Source organism: Tenrec ecaudatus, chromosome 15, assembly GCF_050624435.1.
Source record: "Tenrec ecaudatus isolate mTenEca1 chromosome 15, mTenEca1.hap1, whole genome shotgun sequence".
In the NCBI taxonomy this organism is placed as follows: domain Eukaryota; kingdom Metazoa; phylum Chordata; class Mammalia; order Afrosoricida; family Tenrecidae; genus Tenrec; species Tenrec ecaudatus.
The window spans coordinates 90,081,735-90,106,732 of record NC_134544.1 but is presented as its reverse complement, the minus strand read 5'-3'; the positions used below and the strand labels follow the sequence as shown (position 1 = coordinate 90,106,732).

General features: G+C 42.0%; 1 non-coding gene and 1 pseudogene across 1 annotated transcript; both read right to left on the bottom strand.

The window, feature by feature from the left end:
- Positions 1–8,313: 8,313 nt before the first annotated feature.
- On the bottom strand, positions 8,314–8,477 carry LOC142428176 (U1 spliceosomal RNA). The gene has a single exon (XR_012780148.1). It is a non-coding gene; the product is annotated as a U1 spliceosomal RNA (small nuclear RNA).
- Positions 8,478–13,195: 4,718 nt separating this feature from the next.
- On the bottom strand, positions 13,196–14,312 carry LOC142427826 (heterogeneous nuclear ribonucleoprotein A/B pseudogene; annotated as a pseudogene).
- Between the last annotated feature and the right edge of the window lie 10,686 nt (positions 14,313–24,998).

The window sequence follows — 24,998 nt, the reverse complement described above, 5'->3', positions numbered from 1 at the left end:
GTGTATGACTGTTGTAGGATAGGGGCCCCACCTGGGTAAAGTTCAATCTGGTGTAAGGGGAGAGAGTAAATTTGGCACACAGTATAAGATTTTTTTTTCCTCTTAAGAAATTCTCTTGGGGGAAGGGGGAGCGGGAAGGGAGGGGAAAAAAGAGGACTTGATGCAAAGGGTGTAAGTAGAGAGCAAATGCTTTGAAAATGATTAGGGCAAAGAATGTACACATGTGCTTTACACAATTGATGTATGTATGGATTGTGATAAGAGTTGTATGAGTCCCTAATAAAATGTCAAAAGAAAGAAATTCTCTCAACCACAGAGCTGATGAGAATCTTCGTTTAATGAGAGGAAAGGGCCACATGTCATGTAGGTAAAAGGTATTAGAACAGTCACCCTGAAACACGCTGATGCCACCAAGTCAATTCCAACTCATAGTGACCCAATAAAATGGAGTGGAACTACTCCACAGTGCTTTAGAGACTTCAGATATTTATGGAAGCAGACAGCCTAATCGCTTTCCTGCAAAGTGGCTGGGGGGTTTAAACTAACAACCTTGCCATTAGTGGCTGAACACTTAAGCCATTGCATCACCATGGATACTAAGAATTTTTTAGTCATTGGAAAATTCTCATCTGTATAGAGGAAATATCACTTCTGCCTTATAGGACTGCAATAGTGATCAATGAAAGCCACAAAGAAAACACAAACAAAAAAGAGCCCTTGGGGACAAATGACAACAAGGGGAACAGAAGAACAACCAGAAGATAATATTGCTGCACATATATCTGAAAGTTTAAATTAAATAATAAAAAGTAAAACAACCTATCACTTCCTCACACACAAGCCTCAGAAAACCAAAAACTCAAACCAGACACCAAAGATTAAGGTATGTTGGTGAGGATATGATAACATGTTAAATGTCTTTGTCATTAGGGAATTGTAAAGTTTTACAGTGAGATACCATATTTTTGAAATGAATGAATCAAGCAACAATAAAGGGCAACCTAATAATGCCTTATGTTGTTAAGTGTTTTGATAGTTGTTTAAAGGCCATAAACACAGTTGTTCTCTAAAATCTGGTCAGGAATATGCACCACTTGTTTTAGTTTTGGTTTTGTGTTTTAATGCACTGTGGTCTTAAATAAATCTAATATCAGTTTGATGATTTCCAAAGTATCTGATAAGGAGGGACACTATAAAATACTCAAGAGAATGGTAGACAAAGAACCACTAACTGTTGTGAACATATATTCCCTGAATGAGAGACCCGCTGAATATGTCAACCAAACACGCTTAAAGATGAAAAAAGAAATCACAGCTCAAAAATTATATTCAACACACCACTCACTGAGAAAAATCATAGGGAAAGAAACTCAACAATGAGGCTAGAGATCTAAACACTACAATTAGACAATTTGACCCGATAGATATTTACAGAGCTATTCATCCAAATTCACATTCTTCTCAAGCCCACATAGCACATATTCAAAGATAGACCATATGTTGGCATATAAGGTGAATCTACATTAATTTAAGCACATTGATATACAGATCTCTCTCTGACCACTGTGCCATAAGGCTAGAAATCAACAAAACGAAGACAAAGAAAACAAGAGCAAACAATTGGAGGATGAATAACTCTACTGCAAAAGGAATGTGTACTGCCACAGATCAGAGATGAAATTAGGAAATTTCTAAAAACCAATGAGAATGAGCACACGATGTACCAAAACTTATGGGCCACAAGGAAGGCACTTATCAGAGGAAGTTTCATAGTGATACATGCACACATGAGAAAGGAGTAGAGACTCATGATTGATAAGCTTGCACAAAATTTACAACAACTAGAGCAGTCAGCAGGACAATCCTACTAATGAAAAAGAAAGGAAATTATAAAAATCAGGCCTGAGATTCAGGAGAGGGAAAATAAGAAAACTATGGGGAAAATATTGCTGCTAAAAGTTGGTTCTTTGAAAGAATAAACAGAATCGACAGTCCACTGGCAAACCTAACCAAAGAAAGGAGGGAACAAATTTAATAGCAAGAATAAGGGACCACAGAGGACATTACAACAGACCCGAATGAAACAAAAAAGGATAATTACACAGTACTATGAAGGATTGTACTGCAAGGAATTGAGCAATTTGGAAGACATGGACAAATTCTTGGAAAATCAATCACTCCCTAGACTATCCTCAATGGACATCAAAAATCTCAACAGACCCATAGCAATAGAAGAAATAAACAAGGTTATCAAGGGATTACCAACAAAAAATCTCCTGGACCAGATGACTTCACTGGAGAATTCTACAAAGCATTTGGGGAAGAACTAACACCAATACTACACAAACTCTTCCAGATAATAGAAAAAGACAGCAAACTACCGAACTCCCTCTATGAAGCTAGTATAGCTCTGATACCAAAACCGGGCAAGGATCCCACAAGAATTGAGAACTACAGACTGGTATCCCTAATGAGCATCGATGCAAACATCCTTAACAAAGTACTAGCCAACAGAATACAAAAGTATGTAAAACAAATAATTCTCTATGACTAAGTGGGATTCATACCAGGGATGCAGGGATGGTTCAACATTTGAAAGACAATTATTATTATTCATCACATTGACATGAAAAAGTATAAGAACCTCATGATAATATCGATAGATGCAGAAAAAAAACATTCGACAACATCTAACACCAATTCCTGTTTATGACACTTGAGAAGATAGGAATGGAAGATAGGAATTCCTCAAGACAATACAAGCTTTATATGAAAAACCAACACTCAACGTGGTAGTCAATTGAGAAAAAACTAACACAATTCCACTGAAAAAGGGAACCGGACAAGGATGCCCTTTGTCCCATTCTTATTTAATATCGTTCTGCAGGTTTTAGTTAATAGCATAAGGCAAAGAAGAGACATTAAAGGTATTCTTCAGGGGAAGGAAGAGGTGAAACTGTCATTATTTTCAGATGATATGATTTTATATACAGAAAATCCCAAGAGGTCCACAAGGGGAGTACTGGAAGCAATAGAGGAGTTTGGCAGAGTGACAGGATACAAGATCAACAAACACAAGTTTACCGGATTATTATTCACATTGGATAAGACCACAGAAGAACAGATAAAAAAGGTGGTACCCTTCACAATAGCCAGATACAAATGGAAATATCTAGGGATATACCTGACTAAAAGAACAAAAGATCTATATGGGGAAAACTACAGAACACTATTACAAGAAACCAAGAGTGACCTCAACAAATGGAAGAATATCCCTTGTTCGTGGATTGGAAGACTCAATATAGTCAAAAATGTCAGTTCTGCCAAAGACCCTATATAAGTTTAATGCCATCCCGATACAATTACCTTTATCTTTCTTCAAAGAAATGGAATAACTGATTACTAACTTCATATGAAGAGGGAAGAAGCCGAGAATTAGCAGAAAACTCAAGAAGAAGGACACAATGGGAGGGCTTGCTTTACCTGACTTTAGCCCATTCTATACAGCCACAGTTGTCAAAACCACTTGATATTGGTACAATGACAGATACTCAGACCAATGGAAAAGAACTGAAAACCCAGAAATAAAATCATCAGCATACATACAACTGATCTTTGATAAGGGCCCCAAAAATATCAAATGGGAAGCAGATGCCCTCTTTAACAGAAAAAAATGGATATTTACCTGCAGAAAGATGAAGCAAGACCCTTATCTCACTCCAAGCTCAAGGTGGATCACAGACCTTGAAGTTAAACCCCAAACTATTAGGGCCATCAATGCGGGATTTGGGACCAACTTGAGAATTTGGCACAGGGAATACACAGGCTATTAGAAATACGGAAGGACTGGGGGAAGGGAGACTTCGGATAGGGCAAGATATGACAAAATAACGATGTATAAATTACCAAGGGCACATGAGGGAGGGGGAAAGAGGAGGGAGGGGAAAAAAAAGATGACCTGATGCAAAGGGCTTAAGTGGAGAGCAAATGCTTTGAGAATGATTGGGGCAGGGAATGTATGGATGTGCTTTATACAATTGATATATGTATATGTATGGATTGTGATAAGAGTTGTATGAGTCACTAATAAAATGTAAAAAAAGAAAAGCGGAGAAAAAAATGATTAGGGCAAAGACTGTACAGATGTGCTTTACACAATTGATGTATGTATATGTATGAACTGTGATAAGAGTTGTATGAGCCCCTAATAAATTGTTAAAAAATAAACTTTAACTATATAAAAAAAAAAAAAGAAATACGGAAGGACACAAACACAGAGGATGCACAAATTGACAAATGGGATATACTGAAGATAAAACACCTGTGTACATCGAAAGAATTCACCAAGAGCATAATAAGAGAGTCCACGGACTGGGAAAATATCTTAAGCAATGACACATCAGACAAAGGCCTTATTACTAAAATCTATAATACTCTGCTTGCTTTCCAAAAAAAACCCCCAAAATTGATTGCCCACTTGAGAGCTGGGCAAAGGACTTGAACAGAAGTTTCACAGGGGGCAGAAATCTGAATGGCCAACAAACATGTGAGAAAATGTTCCCGATCTTTAGCCATAAGGGAAATGCAAATTAAAACAACAATGAGGTACCATCTAACACCCTCAAAGGTAGCCCAATTAAAAAAAATCAGAAAGCAACAAGTGTTGGAGGGACTGTGGGGCGACAGAAACTCTCATCCACTTCTGGTGGACCTGTAAAGATGTACAGCCCCTATGGAAATCGATTTGGCCATATCTAAATAGATGGAAATCAAGCTACCATATGACCCAGCAATCCCCCTACTGGGCATATACCCAGAAGAGGCAAGAAACAAACCAAGGCCAGACATCTGTGCTCCAATATTCATTGTGGCACCGTTCACAATTGCAAAGAGTTGGAAACAACCCAAATTTCCATCAACTGATGATTGGATTAAAAAACTGTGGTATATACATACAAAGGAGTACTATGCATCGCTAAGAAGCAGTGATGAACGTATGAAGCACAACGCTGCATGGGAAGTACTGGAGGAAATAATGCTAAGCCAACTAAGTCAAGCACAAAAGGACAAGTACCACATGAGTCTGCTCAGGTAAGCTTTAAAAAAAATTTTTTTTAAGGCATAGGGAAAAAGCTACTGTATACAAACATTCCTGGGGGGTGAGGACCAGGTAATATGGCAGGGACCAGACCAAATACAGGGATACACATGACAGACACCTAAAAAATAGCTGGGCAAAAGGAAAAAAGAGTAATAAAAAAGAAATGGTTAGTGGGGGCACAGGGCACTAACCCACCCAAAGAGAGGGTATTGTTTAAATCTCCACAGGGAAAGAGGAACCAGACTTCAACCCAGTGCTCCAAGATTTGAATGCAACATGTCGGCGTTGGAGCAGGGAACCAGTGGAGAAGTCTGGGGATCCAGCCCCAATCTCAACTACTAAGTGGACACCTGACCCACTCACCAGAACAATTTATTTCAAAGGTTGGCATTGAATCTGCAGCTTTCGGAGTCGGACATATCTAATCAGAGCACAGGGGAGCAGATGAAGTGGGAGGAGGAGAAAGTGGAGCACATCTGGCCTCACATCTGGCATGAGGACGATGTTCCCAACTAGAACAGCCAGTCCACAGAAAGGACCACTTGGCCAGTCCCACTATGAGACATGACGCCCCTCACTGACCCATAGCCCTACAGGGGACAACACCGGAGACAGAGTGTGGGAATTGCACCTGACCTGATCCCACCACACCTAGGCAAAATACTAAGGGGGTGCAACAGAGCAGCAAGGGAATGGAACAACGAGGTCCCCAGGGAATGCTGAAGGTGGATTTTGGGGCCAGGGCATGGCGTACCAGCAGACTGGACTGGAAAACAGTCCTAAAGGCTAACAAACGATTCTTGGACTAACTACAAGCTTTTCTTTCTTGTTATACTTTGTTGTTGTTGTTTTTTGTCATTATTTTGTTGTTGTTGTTTTGTTGTATATTGTTGCTTGGTTTTGCTCTGTCTTGTTTTTGTGCATGTTATTATCTTCTCAGGTCTGTCTAAATAAGATAGGCTGGACAAACAATCTCGAGGAGAAAACAATGGGACTGACAATTCCGGGGGACATGGGAGAGGAGAAGGTGGGGGGAAAGGCAGTAGTGTTAACAAAGCCAGGGACAAGGGAACAACAAGTGATCCAAATCAGTGGTGAGGAGAGTGTGGGAGGCCTGGTAGGGCATGATCAAGGGTAATGTAACCAAGAGGAATTGCTGAAGCCCTGGTGGGGACTGAGCATGATGGTGGGACAGGAGGAAAATCAAAGGAAATAGAGGAATGAGCTGGGAGGCAAAGGACATTTATAGAGGCCTAGATAAAAACATGTACATATGCATATATATTTATATATGAGGATGCAGAAATAGATCTATGTGCATATATTTATAGGTTTAGTTTAAGGTGGAGGAAGGACCTTGGGCCCCAACTCAAGTACTCCCTCAATGCAGGAATACTTTCTTCTATTACATTGGCATTCTATGATGCTCACCTTACCAACACAACCGCTGAAGAAAAAGCGGGTGAATAAGCAAATGTGGCGAAGAAAGCTGATGGTGCCCGGCTATCAAAAGAAATAGCGTCTGGGTTCTTAAAGGCTTAAAGGTAAACAAGCGGCCTTCTAGCTCAGAATCAACAAAGCCCACATGGAAGAAGTACACCAGCGTGTTCGATCACGAGGTGTCGAAGGGATCAGGTATCAGGCATCATCAGAACAAAAAATCTTACCATAGTGACTAAGGGCGGGGGGGGGGGAGTGTGGAGTAGAGGCCCAAAGCCCATTTGTAGGCTACTGGAGATCCCCTTACAGAAGGGTTTCGGGGAGGAGACTCAGGGTGTGATGTAGCAATGATGAAAAATACAACTTTCCTCTAGTTCCTAAATGCTTCCTCCTCACCCCACTATCATGATCCCAATTCTACCTTGCAAGTCTGGCTAGACCAGAGGATGTACTGTGGTACAGATAGGAACCAGAAACACAGGGGATCCAGGGTGGATGATCCATTCAGGACCAGTGGTGTGAGTGGTGATACTGGGAGTGTAGAGGGAGAGAGTGGGTTGGAAAGTTGGAACTGATTACAAGGATCTACATGTGACCTCCTCCCTGGGTGACGGACAACAGAAAAGTGGTGAAGGGAGACATCGGATAGGGAAATTCATGACAAAATAATAATTTATAAATTATCAAGGGTTCATGAGCGAGTGTGGAGGGGGGGGAAAGAATGAGGACCTGATGCCAGGGCCTTAAGTGGAGAGCAAATGTTATGAGAATGATGAGGACAATGAATTTACATATGTGCTTTACACAATTGATGTGTGTATTGATTGTGATAAGAGTTGTATGAGTCCCTAATAAGACGATTTGAAAAAAAAGAATGTGTCAACTTGTTTTTAAGGGCCTGTGGCATTTTGTGGGCTTGAGGCATTTTGTGACCCCATGAGTAATATTTCAATGTACATTCTGAAGGAAGAGCAGAGACTCCTTTCAGGAGGAACACTAAATACGTTTTTGGTAAGTGATAGTGAGACAGAGCATTTGGTAGCTGTTAACTGCACAAGGAACCGCATACATATTGAGGTGATGAAATTATTTCTAGAAATCTTAACTAGAACTATGATCAATGTATTGTGACTCGTCAATGGCACCACTAGCAGCCTGGTCTGAAACAAGGACACATAAGGTTTTCCATGTAAAGGATATGGCTATGACTCCTTGAAACCACAATTCCTGAGGACATTTGTATCTGATCCAGTGGGTCTCATAGTACTTAGGCCTGTAGCTCTCAGTTTCCTAACATGTTTGAAGTAGCTTTACTCTCTAGGTACCAGGGAAAGTCTATGTGGCCTTGTCCAATTGGCACTTATCAATAGTGGATAATTAGGGTCAAACTTTTCAGATACAACAGTGCGTACTCAGAAGTCTTGACCTTAAAGACCCTGGTTTTATTTTGTTGGGTCTCAACTTGGCCCCAAATTGTTATCCACTTATCTCTTGAATCTGTGCCTTAGCTCTGTAAATGAGAAGTGTGACATCTCATCTACTGGAATCTCCCCATATTAAACCTGTGAAATATTTTAGTCCTTTCTCCTGAAGAACAAATCACCTATCCTCTCCCCACCCCCGCAAACCTTCCCTCTATTTTATTCAATAAAACATACTATTGACAGCATTCACTGCGTCAATCCATCTTTTCCAGGGTCTTTGTTTATGGCCCTCTCCTTAACCAAGCGTAAGATCCCTCTCCAAGGACAGGTCTGCTCTGAAGCATGACCAAAGGAAGAGCGTGACCGCAGTCCCCCACTACCACAAATTATGCAGTCGCGTTTCCCACATTTGGGGAAATCGCAGGGGTCAGCACATCCGGAGTGCAATGGATAAGCCTCGCCCTGGGAAAATCACCTTCGTGATCATGATCTCTCCCCTGCCAGCCAAGACCCATCTGAGATCTGCAATGGTGTCCCTTGCTCCACAACCTCTTCTAAATCCAGCCTGAATCTCTGAGAGTTTCCTGTTAATGTATTTGCATTTGATGTCAGTGATTTTTAAAATAATTTTCACCTTCTGTTGGATAACCTTTCTTTGGAATGAGTGCAAACATGGCTCTTTTCCAGTCAGTTGGATGAGTCACTGTCTTCCAAACTTCTTGGCATAGATGCGTGCTTCAGCAGCTTGTGGAAACACTCCACATGGTATTGCACTGATGTACTGCTGCGACCCTCACTGGGGCATCACTTTCCTGTCGGTTTGTCATCCTGTGGCGCCTTGTGTGTTGTTGTGATGCTGGAAGCTATGCCACTGGTATTTCAAGTACCAGCAAAGTAACCAAGGGAACAGGTTTCAACAGAGCTTCCAGACTGCAAACAAGGAGTAAGTTTTCCCTTTCATATAAATTAGCCAAGGGAAACATATGGATAGCTATGAAACCGTGTGCGATACTGAAATCTGCATGCATAGAACAAGAGCATTGTCAAAGATAGTGCCGAGAGACGAGCCCCTCAGGCTGGAAGACACTCAAAACACGACTGAGGAAGAAGTGCCTTCTCAAAGCACTGTGGACCATAATGCTGTCGATCGATAAAGCCTGAGGGAGGAAAGCCTTCAGAATCCTCATTTGCTGATGGGGCAGGATTCAAAATAAGAAGAAACCACTGAAAATATCATTTAGTCATTGAAACTTGGAGTGTACAGAGTATGGACCTAAGACAATTAGAAGTCATCAAAAACGAAATGGTGTACATAAAGGCAGATACCTAGGCATTAATGAACTACAATAGTCTGTATTTGCCATTTTGAATCAGAAAATCATACAGTTTAATTATGCCAGGAATTACAAAGTCAAGAGGAATGGCATTGCATTAATTATTAAAAATGGTATTTCAAATTTTATCTTGAAGAACAATGCTGTCTGTGATAGGATAATGTCTATCCAGATATAAGAAACTCCAATCAATACAACTTCCATTAAAATTTATGCATCAATTACTAAATTTACTGATGCAGAAATTGAAGAATTCTGCCAATGTGTGCAGTCTGAAATCACACATGCAATCAAGATACTTTGATAATTGTTGACAATTGGAAAGAAAAAGGAAGGAAGAGTAATTGGAAAATATGATCGTGGTGATAGAAATGTAGCTGGAAATCACACGACAGAACTTTGCAAGATCAACAACTTCTTCATTGCAAATACCTTTTGCCAACAACACAAAAGGCGACTATAACATGACCTTCTCCAGATGGAATGCACAGACTGACTCCATCTGTGAGAAGAGACAATGGACATGCTCACTATCAGCAGCTAAAACCAGGCCCATGTTGACTGTGGGACAGGCCTTATAAGTAAATTCAGGTTGAAACGGAATCAAATGAAAACAAGTCCAGGAGAGCCAAAGTACAACCTTTGAGTCTATCCCACTTGAACCTCAAAAACATCTGAAGACCAGACTTGATGCATTGAACACTAATTACAGGAAATCTGATGACTGGGATAATATCTAGAATATCATGTATTGAGAGGCAAGCAATAAAGTAAGGGGTTATTATAAAAGACAATAAAGAAAAAGAAAAAAAATACTATTGACATATTATGTTCTAGCCTCCTAACTACAGTACATGATCATCTGTGGATTTATTTTTATGGTTTTATTCATTCGAAACAATTTAATAGTGTTATAGGCATGTAATCCACATATCACACAGTTCAGTAGTTCAATCATAATAAGAGTTGTACACTCATTGCCCAATCAAATTATTTTTGAACGTTCACTCCTGCCTCCATGGTTAAAGCACTTTTAAAATGAGTTGTGTAATCATCATCAGTTCTAAAGAGTGCTCCCTCCCCATCCCACGTGCATCATTTGCTCCCTCAAACCTACTCTCCCTAACTCCCGCCCTAACCTCTCCATCCCCTATAAACCCTTGCAGTAGTTCTTATGTTTGTGCTCCTATTCCTTCTGTGCTTAGCAACCTGGAAAACAAACAGAAGCAGTATAAAGAGAAAAAATTCAATTGCAAGGATAAAGTAATATTGCAGAGATAAAAATACAAATAGTTGGAAAGAAAGAAAAGACCGGCGTGAATTGGTATGATTTCTGTAAGAGCTCCCAATAAAATGCTTTCAGGGGGAAATTGTCACACATCTGAGTGTGAGTTTGAGCCCCTGTCCTAACAACCAATTTTTCAAAAAGACATAAGAAAGTGTCCATTTGGGATGGTATCTGTATTTGAAATGAATTCACCTCTTTGTGATGTTTGGCTTAGGATCTGTAAGTAATAGTGACTTTATTAGATAGAAACCAGGCTACTGCCAACAACATGTTGGGTCAAATTGGGGCCAACCTGTTGCTCAAAGTTTACATTTGGAAATCCACAAGGGTTGCAGCGACCAGGAGCACAGGAAGGAGGATGGTGGGGGATGGAAGAAAGACAGGAGACCTGATACAAGAAGCTGAGGCAGGTGGAGCCTTTTCCCTGATGAGGAAGGAGGCTTCCCAGCAACTGCAGCACATTAATTTATACGGGCAAGGCATAAGGAATTTCATGGCTAGTCGAGGGGAGTCGGAAGCTGGGAAGAAGGAGCATAGCTGATTTGCAGGTCATCCTGCTTCAGCGATGTTACAGGGAACAAGGGGGGAACTGTCAACTGTCCCTTAGGTGAAGGACACGACACTTGTTGCATCCGCTCCTTGAGCTGTCAGCACCCTTCCATGGGGCCCTGCCTCAGCTGAAGGAAGTGATGATCCTGCCCCACTAGTCCAAGAAGTAGACAGTTTTTCCCCCCAAGAGTTTGCCTCCAGCTTCTCGCAGCCTTCACCAGTTGCATCTCACACTGGACACCTGCAAACATAGAGACATTCCAGTCAGCAAAACCCTCACACACATCCACTGTGTCTCTCCACCATGCACATTCACGCTTGCTTTTTCTCTGTAAAATCACTTTTTAACATAGTAACAAGGAAAACCCGGATCAGCACTCAAAGGTGACTTGTGTTCAGTCCTGATAATTGAATTTGGACACCTGGGAATTCCAGAGTTGAGGCACTTCTCCCAGGGCTGGGTTGTTTTATCAGCAGAAGGAAGGGTTGACACCAGTAAGTGAAGTGCATGACTGCTGAGAAGGTCATCACAAGAGCAGATAAGAATGTCCTAAGTATCATAGGGAGTCTCAGGCGTGTTGTTTATGATGAGTGGGGCTGCTAATTACAAAGTCAGCAGTTTGAACCACCAGTGGTTCATTGGGAGGAAGATGAGGCTTTCCACTCCCATTGAGATTTGCAACTTAACACTCCTACAGGGGAAGTGCTACTCTGGCCCCTTGTGTCTTTGAGAGGAAATGACTCAATGGCAGTGATGCTTTTTGGATGTGCTTTTGGAAGGACACTGCATTCTGGGTAAAGTAAGGTATGTATAATTTTACTATACTAAATGGAGAGAACACATCACTTTATTGCATTTTTGAATAAATACACAAATGTGGGTAGAGGCACCATTACCATCTTAACTTTATAGGTGTAAAACTACAAATGGAATTCTTAAAATTTCAGCTGTGTATCCCCCAGAGACTCACCTCATGCTCTTTGTCCATGTTCTTTGAGCTTTTAGGGGGGAAAAACAAAGAATTTGAGGTAGGCTACTTCAATGCTATAGGGTGAAATTTGTAAGATTTTCCTATGAAACTATCAGAGGACAACTCTTCATACCTAAAAGAATAGGTGAGCACAATGTCCCAATGGGGAACAGTTCCTCAGTTCTTCTATCCACACATGTGCCCATCATTGCAGGTTTCCAATTGTGTTCAGAGTTCATAATGTGTTCCATGTTCTATTTCCTTAGTTTAAAAAAAGTCTTTGAAGATTAACAATTTGATAACAAAATTTACTCATCATAAGCTTCTGAGTTAACTTTTATGTCTTTAATTTAACTGACCCCACAGATAGATTATACAGCCCCCGTTAGCCATAATTATTAGTATTTTTACCCACACTTGTGCCTCTGGTCTTGGGTCACAAGCCAGTTTTGTGATAAGACAGACTTTAACCTACTTTGTCGTTTATGCTTCTTGCTTCTGCTGTCATATGGTTATTTCTCATTAAATAAAAATTTTAAATCACACTCTTATACTTACTTAAAAATGACTTTATTGTTCATGCTTAGATCTTTGGATATTTTTAGTTGTATGCCTGTGTGTGGCGGGTGGGGGACATGATCTGATACACGGATTCATTCTTCTGCACGTGGAAATCTAATTCTTTTTTTAGGGGGGGGTTTAAATTTTTATTTCAAAAGCTTGGATAGCTTCAATATCCAGGTCGTGGCAAAATCAGGACACGTGTAAAATACCTTACAATACATTAGATTCCCAAAAAGGTACCAAAAAGTACAGTAAAATTAACACTTCCGTTAACAGGAAATGTATGACACAAATAATATAAAATTAAAAGGTGAAAAAAGGTGACACTGGTTTCCTAAGATACAAGTTTACTCTTTACCCACCAGGGCCTGCAGGCCCAGGATACAGAGCAGCAGCAGGGCGCACACCCACCCCTCGGGTTTGGGGGAACCTGGTGTTAAATTAGGCCCACGATGCTGCTCGGCCTCTGATACACCACACGCTGCTAACACAACTAGCTCTGGAAATAGTAAACAGGAGAGTGATTTCCAGGGGGAAAATTTTAAATAAGATGCACATGGGACAGGCCATAGAAAGTTTGCCAAGTTAAATTTGGTACATAATTGTGTTCACTGATATCCAAACGGAGCGGCGCGGTCAGCTGTCGTGCCTGCCACGGCCTCAGTATGGCTTGTAGTTATTCTGGTGGCCACCGTGTCGCTGCCTCTTCCCGTAATTTGTACTACCCTGACTGTAGTCGTAGCCGTAGCCATAATAGCCATAGGGCGAGTAGTCGTAGCCGCCATAGCCGGGCCCGTAGCCCTGCTGGTAGCCGTAGCCCTGATTCCAACTCTGTCTCTGACCTCCACTTCCACCACCACCACCACTGCCTCGGTTCCCTCGGTTGCGGTTTCCACGGCCCCTAGGGCCGTACTGCTGCTGCTGGTAGACCTCTTTGGGCTGGGCCACCTTGATTTCACACTTGCTTCCACTGACAGTGTGAAACTTTTTCTCCAGAACCTTCTTCACAGGTTCCTCTTATTTATAGGTGATAAAAACAAAGCCTCGTCTTTTGTTAGACTTTGGATCCATGGGAAGCTCAATGGCCTCAATCTCTCCAAATTCGCCAAAGTACTCCCTAATCTTCTCCTCAGTGGCCTCAGGATTCAGACCCCCAACGAAGATTTTCTTCACCGGATCCTTTTTCATGGCCATGGCCTTTTTAGGGTCAATAACCCGACCATCCAGCCGGTGCTCCTTCTGGTCTAGTACCTTCTCCACGCTGGTCGCATCTTTGAAGAGGATGAACCCAAACCCTCTTGACCGTCCAGTGTTAGGATCCATTTTTATTGAACAGTCAACGACCTCTCCAAATTTGGTAAAATAGTCTTTCAGATCCTTTTTGCTGGTATCCCAGCTCAAGCCAACAAACATTTTTCCCGCGTCCTCGTTCTTGCTGGCGTTGATCTGGTCTCCCTCAGCGCCATTCTGATTGCCGGCCGGGGTGGCGGCGGTCGCCGTGGTGGCTACAGTCGCGGTCGCCGTCGTGGTCGTGGTCGCGGTGCCGGACCCGGCCGGCGACTCGCCCTCTGGGGCGGCCTCGTGCCCGTTTTCCGTGGCGCCGGTCGTCTCCATTGGCTGCTCGTCACCCGTTTCCGACATAGCTAGGCCGGTGCGCTGCGGCTCAGCTTCCCTCCGGCCCGCGTAGTTCCGCCGCCTTGGAAATCTAATTCTTACAGAATCATTTATTTAATGGTTACTTCACTTAAGCGGATTTAATACTCTTTTTTTTATTAATTTTAACAATTTATTAGGGGCTCATACAATTCTTATCACAGTTCATACATATACATACATCAATTGTATAAAGCACATCTGTACAGTCTTTGCCCTAATCATTTTTTTCTCCTCTTTTCTTTTTTTACATTTTATTAGGGATTAATACTCTTATATAAAATAAGTTTACCTCAGTTGTATAAGCATATAATTTTTACTTTAAAATTTACTCCATTGGTCTATGTGGAGTCCCTCTGTGAAGGATTACACTCTATTCTGCTCACCATATAACAGGTGATTCACACTCACCCAGAGATACCTGAGAGTAAGGTCTAGTGAATCATTTCCCAAAGATGCCTGGAAAGTAAGAGGAGGAGGGACTGCATTTGTCTAAATGGTGAGATTCTGTTTTGCAGGAAACTGTGGATGATAGTGGAGTCCCCAATTGTATTCATTTGTATATCACATTTATTATGTATTTATTGCACATAGTTTTCCTGATTAATAGCCATACAGGTAAACTGAATAAGGAGTGGTATGTATACTGAATGTTAAACATTAAACAATTTAACACTTTGTGAATGTAAAAAACTATAATATATTCTTAATTTAGGTAATTACTTGACTAAACAGCATTAATCTAAACATTCTGCACCACACTTCATCAGAGATGTTGTTGGGTGCTTTGGTGTCAGCTTTGATCATCATGGTTCTATGTACATCAGAAAAAAAACATAAACTGCCACATCTTGGACTGTCCCCACTTATTCCTAGAGAACAATTTTGTAGCCACTCTCTGTATATCTAATTAAGCATTTTCCCCTATTTTGCTGACATTCTGTCAAGCAGGATGTCCTTCTCTAGGAACTGGATTCTCTGATCGCAGGTTCAAAATATGTGAGAAGTCCCACTATTCTCAATTCTAAAGAGCATTCTGAGATGTTAGTCTGCAATTTCTTCCTCTTGTGGCAAATTTGCTATTTTTAAAATTAAAGTTTCCTTCCATTGAATGTTTGCTTCATTATGCTCCAAAGAGTAATCTCAAAAATGACACCTCCAACCAGACGGGTCATTCCAGTTCCCCTGTTTCCTATGTTAGAGATCTCTCTCTGCCTGGAACACTTGTGTCTGCATAAACCGAGACAATGAGTAGCAAGCATCACTAATGACATGTCACAAGTTCAGCCCCAGGTGTCCCCACAGTAATTATCTCAGACATAGAAAATCAGCCAGTCACTACTCACATTGCAGAGGGAGCAAAGCAGTCAGACACCTGACCCTTCAACAAGTTTTGATGAACAGATAAATGATAATAATCATGATAATCTGTATGCCAAGAAGGAAAATTGATCATATGGGATGCCAATGAAGGGTCGGGGTCACTTTTAATATTTGGACTACAAACAGAGAATGCTAGTTTCTCCTATTAAGCCTGCAGTGAGGAGAAATTTAGAGAAAAACTATCCGGGGGATGCTGAGAGCTAAGAGAGGAAGTGCTCATTCTAACACGTCTGTGCTCAGTGGGTCCTGTGTGCCCCCTGCTGCCCATGTCTCCCCTGCAGGGGAGGTTTGTGTCTGAGCTCACACTGACATCCCCTCACTGTGCTCCTTGCACAGTAATCCATGGCCGTGTCCTGAGTGTTTATGGAGTGCAACTGCAGGAAGAACTGATTCCTAGTGTGTCTCTGGCTTTGGAAGGATGGGTTATAACTTGTACTACTCCATAGCATATCGCTCACATCCACTGCAGTCCCTTTTTTGAGGTCTGGCAGATCCAGTTCCAGCAGGAAATTCTGGTGATGGAGAAAACTGAGACAGTGCAGGTGAGGGACTGCTTCTGGGAGGGCTTCACCAGTCTTGTTCTCGACTGCTGAGGCTGCACTCCTGTAAATAAAGATAATTGGTCTCTGTCAATCACTTGCAGTTACAACCATCCCTGTTGACCCAGGTCAGATATCTGAATCTCCCACCTTAGGGAACTGTCACTTGGCACAGGAGAACACAGAGCAAAAGCATCTTTAGACCACAGCTCTGCTTTGCCAAGAGACCTAGAGTTCTGCTGAGAACTGACAACTTTCTGTGCCCAAAAGCGAAATTTTAACTTAGTGCCTGAAAAATGATTTGCATGTGAGTTTTAAAAGTTTGGCGTTGAAAAAGTAAGGCCAAAAAAATCTATCCATTTGAACTGTGGTCCTGAAGAAGACAGTTGAAAGTACCTGGGATTGCTCAAAGGACAAACTAACTTGGAGTGAAGTGAAGGGGTATGGAAAGAAGAAGGCCTTCAAGGAACTGGACTGACAGTGTCTACAACAATGGGCTGAAGCATGGGAGCAATGTTAAAGAAAGCACAGGACCGTGCTGTGCTTTGTTCTGTTGTGTACAGTTCCCTATGGGGTTGTAACCAACTGGATGGCAGGTAACAACAACAAATGGGTGATGGTTGTGGTTGAGTCATTTGGATGACAGAAAGCATACTGGCTGGGAAGTAGGTTGACCATAATGCAGAGCCATGTGTAAGCAGAATGGTCACAAATGTGATACCGTGTCTGTAAACTTTATTGTTTAGGATGTGATCCCGTGATTGCAGGAAGGTAGTGAGTCAAGTGGCAGTACAGTGGAGAGGTCTAACTAGAAGATCTTCCAGGTCAGTTAGTAACAGAGAATCTGATGGCAGGGATTCTGGCACCTGAGCTACCCAATGTAGATATCAGGAAAGGGCTGAGAAACCTGCTATCCACTGCCTGTGAGCTAGGTCACATAGCAGTAGAGAGGTTGCTAGTGCAGAGACCGAATGCAGAACTTCTGTACTGACCTGGAGTTAGACCAGTGAGCAGCAGAGAGACCCCACTGGTAGAGAACTGTCCGATGCTCTGATCAAGAATTGTATCAACAGGGAATATTTTTGTTCCAAGTTTTATCTGCTTCGAAAGCTCCCCTGGTTAGCCAACTACATACAATTTGTATCTTGTTACTTTCAAATTTTTATTTTTCTTTAAAAAAATACCTTTTTGGGGGGCTCTTACATCTCTTATCACAATCCATATGTTCCTCACATGTGTCAAGCACATTTGCACATATGCCACCATCATCATTTTCAAAGTATTCTTTTCCCACTCGAGCCCCTGATTTCAAATTAAGTTTCATCCCAATGTATAACCTGTTTTCAACCTCCAATTAACTACATACCTGTGAGTGTGGTGTGAGTCTGTGCAGCTAGTGGATGGATTTGTCAAACCCAGCTGAGCAGGGAGTGAAGCACAGAGAATTGATGGGTTTAGAAATGGTGAAGGAGTTGGAGAACGGTAGTGTATATCTGACCTCCAGCTTATAGTACTCACCTTTATGCTGATTGCAAATCTATTCCACTGTGAATTATTCAAATAATTAAACTACACCATAAACGCGTATCTCCCCACAGGTTATTAAACAATCCTTAAATTTTTATGAGTTTTTAATTCATAAATAAATTAGCAATAACATGATGGCACTACTTTGTGACGATTCAAAAAACAAACCTTAAAATTTACAATCCAGTTTTTTATTTATATTGATCACATTTCATGTGTTAGCTAGACATGTGTTACCACCCTACCAAATTGAACATCAGAGATAATGACCAAGACTTCCTGTTTTATAGCTATGACTGTATAATGAGAAATGTAAAGTATAGTGTGTACATATATGTACATATATATGTTGAAAAAATATATGAAAGTCAGTGAAAACATCATTTAAATGATCCCAAACAATAAAATTCCAAAACTAGTTGATATTTCACAGCAGAAAAAATATATATGTATTTGAAAGTGAGTGACTAACCTCATGAACCAGAGTGGAGTGATGGATTGCTTTTATATGGCCTTTCTGTCCACTGCTTTGTCCTTCCCAACCAAAGAATAGGTAAGGCCCTGCAAATAAGGTGTATGAAATTAGAACAAGTGGGACACACACACTCACTCACTCACTCACTCACTCACTCACTCACTCACTCACTCACTCACTCACTCACTCACTCTTTCCTCTTGTACAGCAAGTATCTAAGCAGGGCGCCCTCCACCAAGTCTGTGAAGGGCGGGGCCGGAAGTGCGTGTCGCCAGCATCTGGCGTGTATTTTGGCCTTTGGCGGCCGCCATAGTCACGCACAGCGTCCCCGTCGCGCCGGGAGCTGCGGCGGGAGTTTGAGGAGGATCCTGCGCACCGGCGGCGCGGTGGAGCCTTTGGGAAGTAGTGTAAGTTGTCGGGACGACGGTAAGTGAGGAGAACAAGTGCGTGTCTGCCTCTGAAACAGGGCGAGCGACGCGCGGACGTGCGGCGTCAGGACCCGGGCTCCTGAGGGCGAGGCGGGGCAGAGGAGCTGGGGGGTGGGGGGCAGCAGGCGGGAGCCATGCTTTCTGGGGTCCGACGGGGAGAGCGCCCACACACAATCACCCGGGGTGCCCTGCCCGTCAGGGCCAGAGGGCTTTGCGCCTCTCCCTGAATGACAGAATTCAGTGGATGGACAACCGTTTATAATTGTATTAGAGCTTCTTCAGTTCTGAGCCCTCCAATTTGCAAAAAGTGGTGGCCTAAGTGGTTACAGATTGGGCTGCTAACTGCAAGGTCAGCAGTTCGGAATTACAAGTCACACCTGGACAGAAAAGCAGGGTTTCTACCCTTGTAAAGAGTTACACTTTCGGGAACCCACCTGGGGCAGTTCCAACTTCTCCTAAAGGGGCGCTGTAATCGGAATCCACTCGATGGCAGTGAGTGGGGTTTTAGGTTTGGGTTACTGAGGACAGTGATACCTCAGTGTCCATTTGCTGCGTCCCCACTTTGATTAAGCCGCCATTAAATTCTCTCTGATCATTAACCAATGATACAGAGCATCTCCCCCTCCGGGAGAATGCATGAGAAAGTAGATTGCCTGCACTCTTTTGCAGCCAGCCCTCTCCATGGGCCTGCCTAGGTGTATGCTTGATGGAGGTCACCTTACTGAGGACAGAACAAGGGGCATTGTCATGAGTCTTGCCTTGATTGCTTGTGTATGAAGGTCCTGGACCAGTCTTGTAAGCTCTTCTATTGAATAAGGTGCACGTCCTAATTATGGTCCCTTTCCTGCTGCTGAAGTCCCACCTGTACCTGTGATGTATTGATCTGCCACCAGTCATGATCTGGGACATGCCTTTTGTTCTCTGCCCTGTTACCCAGGGCCCAGGCTGTGAATACTCAGTTGTTATTTTGACCTCGTGCTAATGGTCTCACTTATCCATACGGTGTGTGTTTGTCTTTTGTTTTCTCTTAAAGTTCAATAAATGTTCTCCTTAAGTTATATTTGGCATAGGGGTAACTTTTGTACCCTAACACACAATTTGGATCCTAAATGACTCAAGATACAGTTCTACTTTGGGACAGCATCTTGACAGCCATACCTGCAGCTAAAGTCAGGCCCTGCAGCCCTTTGGCTTCTGTCCTGAATAGGCAAGTGTTTCAAAGGTCTTTTAGTTCTGCAGATAAGTGCCCACTCTGTCCCTTAGCCTCATGGAACTCTGTGTAGGTTGGCAGATCTGGTTCCCCAGATAAATACTCAGATGTATACAACTTCATGTATTAACCTCCTGCCCAGAGGCACTCAGCTCTCTTTTTCTGTGGCCTGGGAATTGCACTGCTCTGTCTCAGTCTCTTGGTTCTGCTGCCACCATGTCTGTGTTGCTGCTTCTCCCCATCACTTCTTCTCTTGTGGCACAGCTCTCTGTCTTCTACATTGAAGAGTTTCAGTGCAAGAATCTGGGATCCAAAGGCCCCTACTCCTGGCTCGCTCTCTCTTTTTTTTTTTTGGATGGTAGTGAGATCCCAATTTGTGTCTCAGAAATGTCTCAGTTAAACCTACCAGGATGTCCAGTGTGACTCAGCTCCAGGTTAGGTTGTCAGGCAGCTTATTTGCATAACTCCAAGTCTCAAGGGTACCAATCTATTGTTTGGCAATTTTCACAATTCTCTTAAACCAAAAAACCAAACTCACTGCCATCAAGTTAACACTGACTCATAGCAAACCTATATGACAGGGTACAACTGCCCCATGTGGGTTTCCAAGAGTGTCACTCTTTAGTGGACTAGAAAGCCATGTCACTCGTGAAAGGAGAAAGCCCCATCTTTCTTTCTAGGAGAAATTGGTGGTTTCCAACTGCTGACCTTGCTGTTAGAAGCCCAACAGTAACCACTATGCCACCAGATCTCCTTTTCCTCATTCACATTGTCGAACGACACACCCACCTAAACATTTGGAAGGAGTTATGCGGCCATCGCTAGAAAGGCGTACAGGCAAACTAAGTGCATTGGGTTATTGTAAATAATGCTACATTAAAAATGTTATTTGTCTTGGAGTTCAAAAGTGCACTCACTATGGGGGATGTATACTTCTTACTTCATATATACATATTTAAATTTCAAACTAATAGGTGATATATGTGTTTAATATGGAGCTGTGGTTTTGACAAGTGGTAAGTGTTGGACTGCTAACCCATTAGCTGCCTGTCGTGGCTCTGTAGTCTTGGAAACACTGTAGAACCGTTCTCCTTTGTCCTATCGGGTGCTTATATGTGTAACTCTACTTGATGGTGATTTTTAAAGTGTTTCTAAAGTGATTGTACAATTTACAGTTCCTCCAGCAAAATAATCTTCAGTTTATAATAGTTCGTTATATAGCTCATTTCAAATTTTCCAGATGCTTTAATTAACATAATCATCATAAAGGTTCATTGATTTATCATTCTCCTTGAGAGTCACACAGTAAGGAATTAATACTCTGTGTGCTTTGAGGTAGTGGTCCAGATTTATTGTTTCTTCTTTTTGACATGTATATTTGATTATCCAATCCCTATTTATTGTAAAGTCATCTTTTACTCAGATCTGAAAATTGAGTTTTCACTTTTATTGCTCATGGTATTAACATGTTTTCTGTCACTCAATAAGGAGACCGTTAACAGTATTGGGGACTGTGTTAAGAAGATGGACAGGAACCCTTACAGCATCTGGAACTAAATTTCTCGCATTGTAGCAGCTTGCAGATTTTCACCAACCAGCAGCTTAGAGGAAGAAGGAAGAAGTGCCTGGTTTGGGTATTATTATTTTTGGGATGTCCTCATGAGAGACTGACATTTGTGAGCATCATTGGAGCTGATAGAGTTAAGACAAGCATAGAGCATCCCAGTTGCTGGCCGTGTTATAAGGACCAAAGAAAATGACCAAGGCTCAGGTAATTCTGCTGCATTTTCTTCTTTTTTGTATTTCCTACTGGAAGTGCAGAAGCCTGTATAATACTGATTTGGTTCCTTGGAAAGTGGAAATTTGAAATAGCAGAAGTTAGAGATAAACTTTGACTCTGACTTCAACATTGAGATGGAGAAGATTAAGAATATGTTGATCACAGGAATAACACTAAACTACTGACATTGAACATAATACATCACTAAGGATTCTTTGGATGATATTAGCTTTCAACTAATAATTCATTATTCTATGGCCAACCCATGAGAATCATTCAAATTTAACACTATGCTCAGTTTTTAAGGAGAAATAAGATCACTTCTTTAGGAGAGTCCATTATTCCATGGGTTTTTTGTCTGAGTAACTTTCCGTAATGTTTCTTTCTGAAGGTGGTGTTGAATAATCTCCCAAACTGCAGCATTCTCATTAATGCATCTGAAATGGGCCTTGTAGCAATACTAATTTAAAAATGGTTGACGGCTTCTCACTTCCTCTAATTATAGATGTAGGAGAGAGAACCAACCATCAGCATTAGCCCTGATTCATATGAGGTGAACTTAAACATAAATCTACCCTCCAATGGTTTTCCAGTTCTGACAGCAGTTATTTTTACACAGTTATCTCCTTCTCAGATCATTCATTTCTTTTCAGTGGCCACATAGAAATTATAGTCCAGAATCACAGGTACAAGTTTTATTAAGTAACAAAATATAACTTGCTAACAGAATCAATAGGCTACACATTGGGATTCATATTAAGGAAACATGTAGGCAGATTTGCTCTTCTTCAGAGCAGGCTTGTTCTCTCTGTCCCTCTCAGACATTGTGCCTTCTGAATATAAGCTCATTTCTTGGTTCCATCTTTTTCAATTCATCTATATCAGCTCCTTAGTGATACTGTCCTCTTGATCTTGCCGGCCTGTTCCACGATCTTGGCTGGAAAGCTCTGTGTGGACCTGTCACTGTGTCTCCTTTGCCCTGGTCGTCATCTTCATTGGACAGCTCTTGATGCAAGAATCTTACAGTTCATTTTGCAGGACCAGCAGTAGACCTTCACTATGAGGTAGAGCTTCAGGATGTCCATGATCTGCCCTGCGGTATCTCACAAAAGTAAACAGCCATCAAGTCAATAACTCTTCAAGATGTGGAAGCTGGTGAGTCCCAAGTCCATAGGTCAGGTATCACTCTGGAGCAGTGGTTCTCAACCTTTCTAATGCCGCACCTTTTAATACAGTTCCTAACGTTGTGACCCCCAATCATAAAATTATTTTCGTTCCTAATTTGTAGTAATTTTGCTACTGTTAGGAATCACAATGTAAGCAGGATGTGTTTTCATTGTTACAAATTGACCATAATTAAAACATAGTGAGTAATCAGAAAACAATATGTAATTATATATTGTGAAATATTTCTTTCTAATGACAAAAAAATGAAATTTTGTTTTGAAGCATGTATAGCATGGGTAATAGTCTTCACGCCCGTTACTTGAATGTGGGCGTATCTGCATGTGGGTGGACTTCCTGGATACAGATAGAGGAGCGGTATCTTGGTTCCTAAGACCATTGGAAATATGTCTTTTCTGATGATCTTAGGCAAGCCCTGTGAAAGTGTCATTCGACCCCCAAAGGGGTTGAGACCCATAGATTGAGAACCGCTGGTCTGAAGGGTTCTCCTCATTGATGTGTTTGCAAAGGCTGATGAACCAGATCACCAGGACAGTAGTCCACAAGGTGAAGTTGTTGAATCTGGTCACATAATAGGTTGCAGGGGCTGAGGAACCCAATTGGGAAGGTCAGACAGCACGCTGTTGGCTCATGGAGTGGAGCAAGCTCTCAAGTAAGTTCACACAGGTGGCTCAGAGTTGTCATTCAAAGAAATGGCTCATGAATTTCTGGAAGCTGCAAATCCCTAATCCGTGGGTTCATTCTGGACTGTGTGGCTGCAGGGGCTAACAAAACCAAATCAACCGTTCAGATGACAGGCTAATTTCTCACTGTCTCTTCTCAAACCATGCCTGCAGGCAGTTCTCTCTCTCCCTCTTGATATGATGGCTTCTTGGGTCAACCTAGCACCTTCCCTGCCTAGGCAAGGTTGGGAGGGCTCCAGAGGTCCACCCAACAGAACTACGAGGGCCCCTTGGAGAGCATGTGGTGAAAGATGGCAGGTTCAAGAGGACCTTGCAATTAAAGTAAAGGTAATTCTGTCCAAAGGTGGCTGAGGAGAATTTGTCCTAAGGTTGTCCAGAGGAGCTTGTCCTAAAGTGGCCATTAAGAGCTTAGAAAGTTGTTCTGCACTCAGGAAGGGAGATAATATCTGTGAACATTCTGATCTTGGTTCTGAGTTATAGCTTCTTGTTCCTGATCCTGAGTTGTACCTTGTTCATTAATAGACCGCTTTGATCTATTGAGTGTTGGGTGACCACAGCAACAGATTATCAAACCCAGAAGTGAGACAGAGTGGTGTGGAAGGACTGACTTGTTTTAGAGTTGACAAAAAATGTTGGAGAGTTGAGGTATGTTTGACCTCCCCGATCTGCACTGTTCCTGATACTTCTTGTCACTGAAGGTACCGAGCCTCTTATAATGGTGATGCCGGTAGAAACCCTAATTCCATTTTATAACAAATAGGTGTTTATCTACTTTGTGTGAGTGTAAAGCTGAGCTATTTCTAGAACATTCAGATAATGTTACTGGACCTCAAAATTCTAATTTTATGAGTGGGTGCATTATTTTCGGGCACTAGGGTCCCCAACACTCCAAAAGTGATCCTCAGGAGTGACATTGCAATTGTGGCAAATATTAAAAGACAGAGAGCAGACAGCCGGACACAGGGGCTCTCTTCCCATGTCAGGACTGAGAGAGTGAATATATTTTCCAATGGGGATATATAATGGAGCTTACACATCTTTCCATAAGGCGTTCATGTCATGCAGGTAGCATGTACATAGTTAATGGGTCATATCATAAGCGGGTAAAATTATAAACAAGCAAGATGCTGAGTTACCATCTTGACCTGGTGTTAGTTGACTTCAAACCGGCCCTGTGCCCTCCCCAGGCATTTGCTACATTTATGTTGGGCTGGCTCTAGAACCTGATTGCTCTGACCTCCAGATAACTTTCAGGCACAGTGAAGTAGCCAGGCACAGAAATGATTCCTCTACTATGGGATCTCCTTTAAGTCTGCTCCTTAATGGAGAGCTAGCTATTGTGGGGGTCACATTATTTGACCTGGAGAATGCGTATTTGAAAACATTTATTTCTCAGAACACTGGAGCTCTTTCTGAAAATAGGGCTAGTTTTCTGGGCCGATGGTCGCGAATGAAGAAATAAGG